The sequence below is a fragment of the Hyaena hyaena genome, unplaced genomic scaffold (genome assembly GCF_003009895.1).
Source record: "Hyaena hyaena isolate Hyena2069 unplaced genomic scaffold, ASM300989v1 scaffold_390, whole genome shotgun sequence".
Classification (NCBI taxonomy): Eukaryota; Metazoa; Chordata; class Mammalia; order Carnivora; family Hyaenidae; genus Hyaena; species Hyaena hyaena.
The window spans coordinates 1,516,530-1,528,740 of NW_024081018.1; the positions used below are offsets into that span (position 1 = coordinate 1,516,530).

At 42.9% G+C, this 12,211-nt stretch overlaps 1 protein-coding gene across 3 annotated transcripts in view; it reads left to right on the forward strand.

Moving 5' to 3' along the window:
- The first annotated feature begins 4,284 nt into the window (after positions 1-4,284).
- WDR47 (WD repeat domain 47) overlaps positions 4,285-12,211 on the forward strand; it is a 65,263-nt gene continuing 57,336 nt past the window's right edge. For all 3 annotated transcript variants that reach the window (XM_039251089.1, XM_039251091.1, XM_039251090.1), the window contains exon 1: positions 4,285-4,734. The gene's annotated coding sequence lies outside the window, so the exon portion shown is untranslated. The remainder of the gene's footprint in view (positions 4,735-12,211) is intronic.

Consider the following 12,211-nt stretch of genomic DNA (forward strand, 5'->3'; position numbering starts at 1 on the left):
AGAGACACTCAACCAACTGAGCCACCCAGGCACCCTGTGTGTCTATTTCAGATAAATAACTCAAAATTTAGTCGGAAAGAGCCAAATTAGTTACTGACCAAACTCTAAAAGAAATGCATATTAACATGGAGCTTAATTTTTCTGAAATAGAATTTTATAAGTATTTTGGGGATACATGACTTACAATAAGACACCTACCTAGACTAATTTTGGTCAATCTCTCTGTTTTCCTTTGATCTTTCTAGCAAGTTCTAACAGTCTCAGGATTATTACTAGAAAGTGTCTAACTTTATCCTAAAATACCCATCCAAAATTATGATGCTTAATGCGCTTTATGTATTATTATCTTCAACCTATAGTCCCCTTTTTTTGATTTTGAAATGTGTTAATGATTTCATTAGAGTAAATTTTTTTTCAAAAGAGAATATTTAAAAAAATTTTTTTTATTTCAGTAGAACATCCAGATATTTACTTCATATAAAAAAACACCTCTTTTATGTTGAAACAAGAATGTGGGGTTTTTTGTTTTCGTGTGTGTGTGTGTGTGTGTGTGGTTTTTTTTTTTTTTTTTTTTTTGGCTAGGTTTAATCACTGACATATAATTTAAGCTTTTGTGTAGGGGTCTGGATAGGAGCACTGGTAGACTTAGGTATTCTACCTAATCCTTGAGTCTATTTGAAAGAGAAGCAGTTGGTAATACTTTGTTCTCCCAGAGCCAGGGCACTGCTGACTGTAAATCACACAGCTCTTTGGTGTGTGTATGTGTGTTCTAATAATGAGAGTGGAGCTTTTAAGTCAAGTGCTCATATCCCTGCTGAACTTCCCCTGAACACCTTGAGGCAAGATTTCCTATTTTAGGCTTGTCCTCTGATTCCTTTCCACTGTTTGGGGAAACCCAAAAACTTCTATTTCCCTTTATAGAAATAAGATTTGAGAATTTTATTAAAAGGGGTACACCTTAGCCTATAGGCATTTAAGTCACAAGGCGCCATGAATCATTCCGTCAAGTTAGAACCTGCATTTTCAAACGACGCCTAACATAGTTCCAGTTCCAGAATAGGCACTCGAGAAATATTTGGTGAATGATGGAGGCAGTACCTCAGAATCTAAGGACAGTCCTTCAACTAAGAAAGCCTTGTCCTTTCTGAACAATTCACTGCTTTGCAGCAACGAGAATGAAAGACAAGCAGATCTAATCTTAACCAGTGTGGCTGAGTATAGAAGGAAAGGTGATATGTGAGGCTAACAGCTATTAAGCTTGTGGTGTAAAACTTGATGTTACATTAGGAAGTGAACATACAGTCGATGCATTTATCACTAAACAAGTGAGAAGATGTGCCAGGTGTCTGATATTTCAGTGCCCGATCCCTCCCTTTGCCCCACCTTCTTTTTCTGGAAATATATGCATTTACTTCTAACAATTCTGAGGACTCCTTATTGAAAATTTAGGTGCACGTAACACTGCCACAGGGTATGGGGGATATAAACATGAATAAGATCTCATATTCCCTCTACCTTTTGGGGATAAGTCCATTTTTTTTCACGCTAAAATATCCAGTTGATACACTGAAGTAGAGTGCAAAAAGAAGGGTTTAAGAGTCATATGGTTGAGGAGCGCCTGGGTGGCTAGGTTGGTTAAGCATCCAACTTTTGCTTAGGTCATGATCTCGCGGTTCGTGGGTTCGAGCCCCGCGTCAGGCTCTGTGCTGATTGCCAGCTCAGAGCCTGGAGCCTATTTCAGAGTCTGTGTCTCCCTCTCTCTCTGACCCTCCCCTGCTCACGCTGTCTCTCTCTCTCTCCTAGAAATAAATAAAAAATATTAAAAAAAAAAAGTCATAATGGTTGAAATCTTGGCTCCCCTACAGATCATTTGTTTGCCCTTGGACAAATTATTCCCTGACCCTCTAAAATGGGAATAGTTAACAGGCATCTTGAGGGAGATTGTGAGGCTTAAATGAGAGCGTAAGCAAACTTTATTTTATGAGTGCCCAAACCAATCTAGGACCAGAGCAGGCTCTTTCTTTTGTGTAGCACTCTGCTTCTAATAGGTGGTCCAATGTTTGTCAGGCTCCCCGATTAATAACTTTTTCTAGAAATGATGTGGAAAACAAAGGAAATGATGAGGGCAAAGCACAAGATAACAGCCACTGCTCCCCTGCCCCAGGTGGGATATGTGTGACATTCCTCAAGCTCTCCTGGCTGCCAAAGAACAAAGGGAAAAAAGAGGGGTTAACAGATAAAGATTACAGTCATGCACTACGTGAGCGTCTATCAGTTTGCAATGGTCTTTTTTTTTTTTAAGTTTATTTTGAGAGAGAGAGTATAAGCAGGGAGAGAGGGAGAGACAGAGAGAATCCCAAAGGCTCCATAGTGAGCCAATGAGGGACTTTATCTCATGAACCCGTGAGACCATGACCTGAGCCAAAATCAAGAGTCTTAACTGACTTGGGGCGCCTGGTTGGGCGTCCGACTTCGGCTCAGGTCATGATCTCACGGTTTGTGGGTTTGAGCCCCAAATCTGGCTCTGTGCTGACAGCCAGCTCAGAGCCTGGAGCCTGCTTCAGATTCTGTATCTCCTTCTCTCTCTGACCCTCCCCTGCTCACGCTGTCTCTCTCTCTCTCTCAGAAATAAATAAAACATTAAAACATTTTTAATAAAAAACTCTCAGAAATAAATAAAACATTAAAACATTTTTAATAAAAAAAATCTTAACTGACTCTTAACTGAAAGCAAGATGCTTAACTAACTGAGCCACCTAGGTGCCCCAGTTTGCAATTGTCTTAATGATTTACAAGAAAAAAGCCATCAAGAGCCAAATTTCCAGAAACCTATCGATTGAATTTCCTAGGACCCTGACACCATCCTCCCCTCCATAGGATAGAAGAATCTTACATAATTAATCATTCCTCATAACCCAAGGGCAGCTATTTCTGCCCATGGGTCCTGTCCTCATGTTATTAAAGCCACTTCTTTGCACTGAAGACTTCTCAAGAATTCTTTTTTGGCCATTGGCTCCAAACCCCAACACTATAAACCATATCAGATCTGGTTGAAAATTTAAATAGTACCTGGTTCTTGCAACTTTTATTGTTGGAGTTTCAATCAGGAAGCAGATTCTCAGATGAACTATACCGGCAACAAGTATTCTGGCATTTCCAGGATATTATATCAGCCCACCTTTTCAATTTAAATATTCTGTACAATATTTTTGTCTTTTGTCATTTTAATATCAAGACCCTGGGTAACATGAATTTGTGTTTACATTTATTTGCCCGTCACTTATCACCTAGAGAGTTTTTTTTTAATATTTTTTATTTTTTATTTCTAGGAGAGAGAGAGAGAGAGAGAGCGTGGGCAGGGGAGGGTCAGAGAGAGAGGGAGATACAGACTCTGAAAAAGGCTCCAGACTCTGACCTGGCAGTCAGCACAGAGCCCGACGCGGGGCTTGAACCCACGAACCGCGAGATCATGACCTAAGCGAAAGTCGGACGCTTAACCGACTAAGCCACTCAGGCGCCCCAGAGAGTTCCTTAATGATGACTTTCTTCCAGGAGTTAATCAGGACTTGGTAATTGAAGTTTAACATAAACTGTTTTCACTGAATTTGTAAATACTTTTCTTAGAACCTTTCCTTCACACGATCGCATCTTTTACCTTGAATTGGGTTAAATTCTTCCTGTTCAGAAGTGTTTTTGGTGTTTATTATTACCACTGTCTCTTATGTTCTTTCCCTCAGTGGAGGCCCAGCTCACTCGTGGTATTTGGCCTTTATGGAAGGCGAGGTTCTTACAGGTTTGTATCCCTTTATTCTTAGCTCTTCTACATGGTCTATATTGAATACTCAATTCAGCTGAGTTAAGCCTCCTGTATATTCGTGGAATCTTCTGCACCGGTGGGGTGGGAAAATGAGGTTCTGTTGTCAAGGGGCTTACAGCTAATAAAAAGGGTCTAAACCTGTGAACACGTTAAGAAACTGGAAAATGCTCCATGGTATATTAGCATCACAAAAGGAGAAATCAAGAATGGGGCAAATAAGCAGCTGGAGTTTTCAGGAAGAAAGTGGGGCCAGGAAGAGCGGAGAGAGAAGGGGAGGCCAGATTTAGCTCAGTTGCCTTTAGTAATAAATTGTCGGGAAGGAGTATTATAGAGGCGATTCCGACACGGAGGGGACTTCTCGATTCCGAAGCGACAGCCCCCTCGACACTATTTCGGGACGCGGGGCACCGGCCAGCGACCAGTCTGCTGGTCTCTCACCCAATCGCCAGGCCAGCTCTTCCCCCGAGTCCAGCAGGTCCTCGGAGGGCAGGCCGGAGCCCGTCCATCTAGGCGGGTCCCCACCTCTCCAGGCTTGGACCCGCCCAGCCGCCTCTCCCTTTGGCTCAGGCACCTGCCTGGCCGCCCCTCGGCGGGGTCCTGAGGCGCCTCGGAGAAGCGCGGTGATTGGCTGCCGCTCGGGGCTGGAGCTCCGCTCCAGCGCCGCTTGACAACCGCAGTCTGCAAGAGGCTGAGCCGAGCGGTCCTCCGGGAGGGGCAGACGCGAGGAAGGACGGACTGACGATCTGATGGATTGACGCGCGGGCGGCAGGAGCGAGGACCGACGCCAAACCCAGACATAGACCTCCGCCCTCGCGCTGCAGCCCCAGCCCGGAGCTGGCTGCGTCGGGGCCCCGTTCGCCGGCCTCCCAGCCGCTTTCTCCTCAGCCGCTTCTCTGGACTCGTCCCGGAACCCTTAGGTGAGTGGAACCCTTAGGTGAGTGACTCCGGGAGGCGGAGGCGGGGTCGGCCGCTTCGCACCTCGGGTTGCCATGGTCACCGGTCGCCACCTGTCACCACCTGACAGGGCTCGGACCCAGGCGGCCCTCGGCCCAAAGGGCGGCGTTTGCGGCCCGGGAGAAGGGTCTCGGGTAGGCTTCGGTGCCTCCTGGGTAGGGACTGGTGTCGTGGGTGAGGCCCCGGCGCCGCCGGATGAGAACCTGGCGACTGCTGGCCCCTGTTTCGAGGCCGCCTCTCCTGGACCACACCTTCCCCTCTCCGCCAGTCGGGCTCTGGGTTAGAGCGCCGCCCTCGCCCTGGTACCACGGGCCTCGGAGCGAGGAGCGAGCGCAGGATCGGTGCCCACCTCGCCGCTGCCGAGACGCGGGAGGGGAGCTGGCGGCGCCGATTCTTCCTTCCTCGCCCGGCGGCGGAGCCCTGGCGAGAACGGAGGGGCGCGCGCGCGTCCCTGGCTGGGCACGCCTTGGCCGGGAGGAGGGGAGGAAGCTGCGGGGCTGCGAGCCGAGCGGCGGCGTGGGGCAGCTCCGCGGGGCTGGCTTTGGCCTTTCTTACGTCAGTGGTTCCGTGGGAGCAGCCTTTGGGGGTCTGGGCGGGGGGCGGGGAGAGGGCTTTCGGCTGGGTTTGGAACCCGGCTTTGCTGGGGCTGAGGAGCGCCGGCGTGGAAGAGGCGGGAGGCTGTAGAACTCTAGGGTTCAGCCAGTTCCTTGTATTGGAGAGAAAGATCGGGGCTCCAGCTCTGGGGCGAGGCCTCGGGCAAGAGGGGCAGGGTGGGCTGGGGCGGCATTTGAACAGCATTTGGTTTTTTCCTTCTGTGTACCCAGACGTGCAGTCAGTAGCCACGCACGGCATCTGAGCGGAGCGTTTTTGGCAACTTGGTTCTCTGCATAATGAAAGGAGAAGTCTTTGTTCCACCCAGATTCATAGGTTATGATCTAACATTATTTGCCTCCCTTTGTTGTAGATTTCATAGAATGCTTCAAGAAGTTAATGGCACAGAAATTAACATGTAGGCTTTAAATATGCTACAAATCTTTTTCTTTTCACAGTAAATCTAAGTAGAATTTTTTTTTGTCTCCAGTGTTGGCATGAGTTGCATTGAAATTTTACTAGAGAGGAGAAACGCTTAAGAGCCCATTTTCCTTTATATGACATTGTTCTAGGGGTCTCATTTAGGAAGATGTAATGAACAATTACCTTAGGTTTTAGGGGGTAGATTACTTCCACACAGAAAAGAAAAATTATTATACAGTGAGGGAAAAGACAAGCAATTAGACCATTAGCAGTATATAGTCAGGTTAAAAGAAAAAGAAAAACCACCAGAAAACACTGGAACTTATATGCCATTATAAATATGTAATTTTTTGTGAAGGGATTTCATCATGTTTATCTCTCCTTCCTACTTCCTAATTCTTTTCTTTCTCTCCTCCCCTTTTTTTAAAGCCAGTATTAGGAATATATCATAAGAGAACAGGAGTATTCTAAGTTCCTAGTTACATAATTATGTTCATCCTCTGTTTGTGAAATTGAGTTTATCAGTTACTGAATAGACAGCATGGGATATGGTTGATATATACTGTCGTTTGAGAAACACATCAAAATAAGTATGAAAAGGTGCAGTTTTCCTTAGCAAATCAGTAAGGTGGAAATCAGATTGCCTGGATTTAAGTTTCATTTTGCTATTGATTACAATCTTGGGAGAGCTACTTAACCTACTATTGAGTCTAATATCTAGATCTGTAAAATGGGGATCATACCTACTGTTGTTTCAGTCTGGAATGGGCTCTTAAGTTGAACAAAATAATCTATTTGAAAGCACTTTGGAAAAAAATTAAGGCATCTGTTGATTACCTCTTAATAGAGTGGAGCATTGGCAAGGATCATTAAAACACTTTGCATGATATTTAGTATTTTGAGGCTCAGGACCGACCTACCTTTCTTTCTTTCTTTCTTTTCTTTCTTTCATTTATTTCTGAGAGAGAAGGAGAGATCACATGAGTAAGGGAGGGTCAGAGAGAGAGAGAGGGAGACATAGAATCTGAAATAAGCTCCAGGCTCTGAGCTAGCTGTCAGCATAGAGCCCAATGCGGGTCTTGAACCCAAAACCTGAGCCAAAGTTGGATGCTTAACCGACTGAGCCATCCAGGCGCTCCTCAGGACCTTATTTCTTATGATGGCCTTACGGGGCTCACAGGAACCATTAAAGTGCATCCTTACTCTTTGATGGAGGTTCTTTATTACCTTGGTGACCTGGGAAAAGGATGTTTCTTTCCTATATGTGTGCAAGGATTGCTTCCCTGCTTTCAGTAAGATTTTCTCATATTTAGAAAATAAGGCCTTGGGTGTCCATCAACAGATGAATGGATCAAGAAGATGTGGTTTATCTATACCATGGAATACTACATGGCAATGAGAAAGAATGAAATCTGGCCATGTGTAGCAACATGGATGGACCTTGAGGGTGTTATGCTGAGCGAAATAAGTCAGGCAGAGAAGGACAAATACCATATGTTTGCACGTATAGGAGGATTAGGAGGAACTTGACGGAGGAACAAGGGGGAGAAGAAGGGCGGAAATGGTGGGGGAAAGGGAGAGAGGCAAACCATGAGAGACTCTTGAATGCTGACAAAAACTGAGGACTGACGGATGTGGGGGGGAGGGGGGATGGGCAAGGAGGAGGGCACTTTGGGGATGAGCACTAAGTGTTATGTAGAAACTAATTTGACAATAAACTATTTGTAAAAGGTAAAAAAAAAAAAAAAAAAAGAAAGAAAATAAGGCCTTGGGAACCTGACTTTGAGTATCATTTGGTATTAAGTAATCTTCAGTGTGGTTCATTGGTTCTTGAATAATCAAGAAGTAGTTTGTCCCCTTTTATCTCTGCCTTTTTTTTTTTTTTTAAATGTTTTACTGATTTCTGAGAGGGAAAGAGACAGCATGAACAGGGGAGGGTCAGAGAGAGAGAGGGAGACACAGAATCTGAAGCAAGCTCCAGGTTCTGAGCTAGCTGTCAGCACAGAGCTCGACACAGGGCTCAAACCCACGAACCGTGAGATCATGACTTGAGCTGAAGTCGGACGCCCAATCGATTGAGCCACCCTGGCGCCCCTTATCTATGCTTTTCAGATAGGAGTATTGTACTGTTAGAGATAAGCTGCAAGAGATGTACCAAGAGATAAATATGTGGTCACATAATATGGCACTCACTTAAGGAGTGGTTATCAGTTTCACTTGAAAACTTGGGAAAAAAATATTGTTTTTATATTAAGATACAAAATGATAATATAGAGAATATAATCACACTAATTTCTAAGGTAGAATCCAGAGACTTTAAAGAAATTTCATGTTTAAGGGCCCTGGGGGATGTGTTCAGTTTTTTTCTGCCCTTACAGAAAAAAATTTAAAAAGTATTGCCTTAGACTCACTCAGCTAATGAATCACTACTTAGCACAGGAAATAAGTTGAATTTCAATTTCTAAAACTTTGACATTAGGCTCATTATTTTGATTATCCCCTTGTGTTTTTCCCCCCTGTAAATGTCAGAATGTTGTAGTGGAAAGGTCAAAGGATTTTAGTCATATAGACCCTCTTGTCCCATTCATAAATACTGTATATGAGTGTTAAGGGCCTGACATAGTAAATGCACAATAAATGTTAGTACCTTTTCCTTTCCTGTCTCTGCATATTAGGATATTAACAGTCCTTCAAACCCATTCTTAGCAGGAAGCCCCATTACTCCTCTGGACTTCCGTGGCATTTTATTTGTAATTATTTTATGTGCTTTTTATATTTTATGCATATTACTTTTATATAGAAGACTTGAATCCAGGTCTTCAAACTCCAAATCCAACACTGGCCCATGCCTAAGGCTATTTTTTTATTCTGTGTAATTTTGAGACCATTACATTGAATAGCAAAAGTCTATATATTTCAACCGATTTTTCTTGTTTTTAATTTGTTTCTGTTGGGTGAAAAGCTATGCTTACCAAATACCACACACTCCCTTATAAACTTTACTTTTGTGTTTTATCTTTTTCACTGTAGTAAGTCAGTCATTGTATTCCTGGGATGCAACATGGTACTAGCACAAGTACTCAGAGTTTTTAAAATTATTATTTTAATGTTTATTTTTGAGAGAAAGTGGGAGAAAATGAGTGGGGGAGGGGTGGGGGGTGGGGACAGAAGATCCGAAGCAGGCTCTAGATCATGAACTGAGCCAAAGTCGAATACAACCTACTGAGCCACCCAGGTACCCCGATACTCAAATATTTTTAAACAAATACTGATCTCGAACAAGGATTATCATAAGTAAGAGTCTCTTCATGTGGCATCTTTAACATAATTGATCTGATCAAACGTCCCAATATTTTATTTTATTTAACTTTTTGTTTTTTAGAGAGTGAAAAGAGAGCATTTGAGTGGGGGAGAGGCGTAAAAGGGGAGAGAAAGAGAATCCTTTTTTTTTTTTTTTTTTTAAATGTTTGTTTATTTTGAAAGAGAGGGTACAAGAGTATCTGCATGTGTAAGCAGGGGAGGGAGACAGAGAGAGAGAGGGAAAGAATCCCAAGCAGGGGCTCCATGCTGTCAGTGCAGAGCCTGATGTGGGCTCCATCTCAAGAATCACAAGATCAATGACCTGAGCCGAATCAAGAGTGTGGCACTTAATGGACTTAGCCACCCAGGTGGCCCAAGCTTCCCAATATTTTAAAATTACACCTAAAATGGGGTGCCTGGGTGGCTTAGACGGTTAAGCGTCCGACTTTCACTTAGGTCATGATCTGTGGGTTCGAGCCCCGCGTCGGGCTCTGTGCTGACTGCCAGCTCAGAGCCTGGAGCCTATTTCAGTCTGTGACTCCCTCTCTCTCTGACCCTCCCCTGCTCACGCTGTCTCTCTCTCTCCTAGAAATAAATAAAACATTAAAAAAAAAATTACACCTAAAATATATTTAAAACTAGGGTTAACTTTTTCTAAAGTAAATTTGTATACTTTATCCACAGTGCAGTAACCCTCCCATAGCATGTTTTTAGCAACCCTTTTGTCATACTGGTTTTACCATGGATATGAACTCTGAAAGGGAGAAACATATTTTTTAAGTGCAATTCTCATGCTTGCCACTATGACTAGACCTTTATCTTGTTTTACAAGTCAACACCCTATTTTATAGAGAAACAGTACTACATGAAAAAGGACATAAACATTTTATACTGTTTGATACATTGATTTAAATAATGAATTCTAGGGGCGCCTGGGTGGCTTAGTCGGTTAAGCGTCCGACTTTCGCTTAGGTCATGATCTCGCGGTTAGTGGGTTCGAGCCCCGAGTCGGACTCTGTGCTGACTGCCAGCTCAGAGCCTGGAGCCTGTTTCAGTCTGTGACTCCCTCTCTCTCTGACCCTCCCCTGCTCACGCTGTCTCTCTCTCTGCTAGAAATAAATAAAAAATAAATAAATAAATAAATAATGAATTCTATAAAATGAACAGATTTTTATGGCTAAGTTTCATGTTGTGTGACTTTTGTTGATGTACTGGAAAAGAAAATAGAATCTTGTAATAAAATTTTTGAGAAAACTTTATAGAACTAAACTAAAATTAGAGCCTTCATGTCCACTTTTGGTTTAACCCTTTTTTTTTTTTTTAATGTTATTTTGAAAGCCTGGAAATTGAATTGGATTGGTTTTCTTTCCAACTTCAAGAGAAGCTTTAGAAATTAAATTCTGGGAAGTCTAAAAACAGTATCTGATGAATAGATGATGATGTAAAGCAACTTTAGATGTTTGGGTGTGTTTATTACATAGAGGGCACGTCATGGGAAGTGTTCATTTCAGTGTATACATCAAAATGCCATGCCTGGAGTATTTTATTTTGGATGTTTTAAGAGGGTGATTAACACATTTTTTGGAGGAGAATGATTAGAATGGTAGGGGATCTGTAAGCTATGTGAAGAGTGGTTAAAGCATATAGGAAAATAGACATGATTATTGGTCAGATTCACATGTGTGAAAGTTTTAGACATAATAAACTTGTATCATGCTGACCCTGAAGATGTGAAAAACTAGATGAAAGTCACAAGAAAGTAGTTTTCATTTCAGTATTAGAAAAGCAAAAAAAATAAAAAAAATTTTTTTAATGTTTTATTTTACTTTTGAGAGACAGAGTATGAATCGGAGAAGGGCAGTGAGAGACACATAGAATCCGAAGCAGGCTCAGAGCTGTCAGCAGAGCTGTTAGCACAGAGCCCGATGTGGGGCTGGAACCCACGAACTACTAGGTCATCACCCGAGTGAAGTCGGCTACTTAACCAACTGAGCCACACCCAGGCGCCCCAAGAAAAGCAACATTTTTATACTTGTGAAAAAATTAAAGGAGTGTTATTTATAGTTGTGTAACAGATTACCTTTTCCAAAACATAGTGGCTTAAAACAACAAATATTTATCTCACTGTGTGAGGGTCAGGCATCTGAGCACAGACCTGCTGAGTGCCTCTGATTTAAGATCTCTCTTGAGGTTCAGTCAAGCTGCCACAGAGGCTTTGGTGTCATCTGTAGACAGAAATCAGGGATGTTCTCCTTCCAAGCTCAGTGACTTCGGTCTCTGTTCCTGTGGGCTGTTGGACTAAAGGCTTCCATTCCTTGCTGGCTGTTGAGTGGAGGTTTCCCCCAGTTCTTTGCCACTTGGATCTTTCCACAAGGTTGTCTCAACACATGGCAGCTGGCTTCCCCCAGAGTGAGCCGTGTCAGAGAGGGTGCATATGCCTGCACTCAGGACTCGCACTAGCATCTCTTTACAAATCTTGGAAGTGACATCCCAATGCTTTTGCTATGTTCTTGGGTAGAAGTGAGTCGCTAAATCCAGCCCACATTCAAGAGCCAGTGACTACAAAAGGTTGTAAACACTAGTAGGCTCTTTGGTTGACCGTCTTAGAGACTGCCTTCCACAAGTGCCTTGTAAGAGGGTATAAAAATTTTCTGTCATTGGAGGCATCTATGTAGAGGTTGGCAGACCATGTGTTAGAGATAAGTTTTGGATATTCTGCCCTATAGGAGAGTGGACTCATGTACCTTCCAACTCAATTCTGTGATGAATGTATAAAAGCTAAGGAAGTAGAAAAGCTGAGGATGGAAAACTTTAATAGGCAATTATGTAGTATATATTCTGATGTACTTAATTCAGTAGCTAATGATTGTATAATTTTGGCTTTTTCAGTACATTTTCAAGTTTTTGTGACTCTTGGTTCAGTACATTTCCTTATATGTTTCTGTATGTTGACCTACTGACTAAAAAAAAAGCCATTTTTTAAAATGTAGTTCAATTTTTGAAGTATACACAAATACCTAAGTTCTGTTTTTCCCTTTGAAAAAGAGAATAAAAGTATGTGTGGGAATAAAACAACATGAAGGGCTTTTCTCTTTTTTAGAGAGAGAGCTCGAGTTGGGGAAAGGG